We start from the raw sequence: 3,072 nt of genomic DNA, 5'->3' as shown, positions 1-3,072 counted from the left end.
CCCTATGTGTGGGTTTCGGTTTTACCAGACTAGAGAAGATGCATACAATCATCTTCTGATGAAACTTTTTCCCCCTAACTATACCTTTTGGTTACATCACGGTGAGAGGATCGTAGATGAGAGACCCAGTGGTATGGAAAAACTAGATCCCACTATAAATTCAGGAGATCAAATGCGTGACATGGTCCACGATGCATTCAATTTGCCAGGACTGCAGAGTGAGGATGAAGACTCCACGGATGGGCATGTTGGAGACGTTGCGGATGGGTTGCCATACTTATCTGATGAACCTAGTCACGAGGCTCGTGCCTTTCAAGACTTGCTTAAGGACGGCGAGCAGGAGTTATATCCGGGATGCTCAAGATTCTCGAAGTTATCTTTCTTGGTGAGGCTGTACCATATCAAGTGCATGTGCGGAGTGAGCGACAAGGCTTTTGGAATGATTCTAGAGCTATTGGGGATGCCTTTGGGCATGCACGAATTTCGAAGACCTTGCATGATGCCAAGAAGATTATAAGGAAGATGGGTATTGAGTACAAGAAGATAGATGCATGTCCGAATGACTGCATGCTATTCCAGGGTTCCAACGACAACCTGTCTAGATGCAAACGGTGTGGAGCATCCAGGTGGAAGCAAAAGACCAGGAAGAATTCTTTAGTAAGGATCAACGCCATTGTCAAGAAGAATGGTAAACTTTAGGCGGCGAAAGTTCTTCGTTATTTTCCTCTGATCCCACGGTTGCAGCGATTATTCAGGTCAAACAAGACAGTTGTGGACATATTGTGGCAAAAGAGAGAAACCAACTCTGACAGTTTCTTGAGGCATCCCAGAGACAACGAGGGTTGGAAAGCATTTGACATGAGATATACTGACTTTTTTGGCAATCCGCGCAGTGTTCGCTTAGCCCTGGCCAGTGATGGCTTCAATCCTTATGGAAATCTCAGTTCAAAGTACTCAATATGGCCAGTGATTCTTATTCCATACAACTTACCCCCATGGATTTGCATGAAACAAACCAACTTTATTCTCTCTATGATTATTCCCGGTCTTAAAATGCCTGGCAATGACATAGATGTATACCTACAGTCCCTGATCGATGAGCTGAAGCAGTTGTGGGCCGGTGTTGATACCTACGACGCGAGTGAGAAGAAAACATTCAAGATGCGTGCTACGTTGATGTGGACTATCAGCGATTTTTCTAGCTTGGGCAATTTATCTGGTTGGAATACGTACGGTAGGAGTGCTTGCCCCACGTGCAATTTGGACGCCGAGACTAGGTGACTCACCTTCAGTCAAAAATGGTGTTATATGGTCATCGTTGCTTCCTGAATCACGATCACAGATATAGACAGGACCAAAGTAGATTTGATGGCAAGGTAGAGGATAGATCCCCACCTATCAAATTGACTGGCTGGGATGTCCTGAGACAATTGGACGGTGTACCCGTCTCACAGGGCAAGGTGCAAGCGGTGGGCAGTAAAAGAATGCGCGGACAGCAAACCGTGATGTAAGACGAGTCTCCCTGGAAAAAGAGAAGTGTATTCTTCGATCTGCCATACTGGAAGAACAACAAATTACGTCACAACCTTGATGTGATACACATAGAGAAGAATGTATGTGACAACATTGTTTTCACCATGTTGAACAAGAGCGGTAAATCTAAAGACCACCTAAAAGCTCGAAAAGATCTCCAATTGATGGGAATCAGGCAAGATATGTGGCCACTTGAAGGTGGAAAGTATCCCACTGCAGTCTTTACCATGTCGAATCCACAAAAGGATGTCTTTCTTAAAACCATCAAGAATGTGGTCTTTCTTGACGAGTACTCTAGCAACATCTCTCGCTGCGTTGATTTAAAACATCGCAAGTTATTCGGGTTGAAGAGTCATGACTGCCACATTCTGATAGAACATCTATTGCCAATTGCGTCAAAACACGTATTGCCCACCAAAGTGGCCGTCGTCCTGGCTGAGTTATCAACCTTTTTTCGACTAATATGCAGTAAATCCATAGAGTCTCAACAACTTCCTCTCCTTCAGGATCGTGTGGTCCATACTCTATGCCCCATGGAGATGATATTTCCACATTCCTTCTTTACAGTCATGGTTCATCTAATGGTGCATTTAGTCGACGAGGTACGTCTTGGTGGCCTAGTGCATTACCGGTAGACGTACCTAATCGAGAGGTAAAGATCTACTTAAGCTTTTGCGAACTGTTTTATTAGGATAGCTATCATCTAGTAATTTATACGTTGGTGTCTTTCGAAGGTACCTATGTTGTCTCAAACAGTATGTGCGTAATAGGGCACAACCTGAAGGATCGATTGCAGAGGGCTACTTATCCGAGGAGATTCTCACATTCTGTTCAAGATACCTAGATAATGTCGAGACTAGGATCAACCGACCGACGCGTGTTGACGATTGGGCGAGCAATACTCCACCGAGCGAGATCGCCAACATGATCCCAGAGGTCGGAAAGGCGGTCGGGGCATCTTCATTTTTTACTCTAACAGCAGCTGAAAAGCTTCAAGCACATCGTCATGTACTTGTCAATTGCGGTGCTGTAGAAAAATTCTTGGAGTAAGTATAGAGCCTGAGTTTTAAATTTATACCGTCAGCCAATATGGCTGTGATAGTATCGAACTTGATCAAACTTATTGTATGCATAGTGAGTACAGAGCTATCACAAAGAGAAAACTGTGAACTAGAACTAGGTCCCAGTCTCACATAGATAGTGTTGTGCACAGAGAATTTTTCAACTGGTTTAGGCATCAGGTAATCCTTACTATCTCAAGATCTTAATATCTTTTGATGCTTCCTTGGCTCTAATGGTTCAATGCCAAGTCCCATTTGGAAGCACCAATCATTCGAACGAGTTGCAGTGGCTTGCCTACGGTCCCCTTGCTCAGGCCAGACGCTATCAGGCTTACAACGTCAATGGATTTAAATTCAAAACCATGTCGAGGGAGGAAGGGATGAAAACACAGAATAGCGGAGTTTATGTCACTTCAGATACTAGAAGTTATGCAAGTAAACGAGATGCCAATGTTGCTGTTGGCGGTGTCTCGTACTA

Source organism: Arachis stenosperma, chromosome 5 (assembly GCF_014773155.1).
Source record: "Arachis stenosperma cultivar V10309 chromosome 5, arast.V10309.gnm1.PFL2, whole genome shotgun sequence".
Lineage (NCBI taxonomy): Eukaryota > Viridiplantae > Streptophyta > Magnoliopsida > Fabales > Fabaceae > Arachis > Arachis stenosperma.
Note: the sequence above shows the minus strand (reverse complement) of the source record.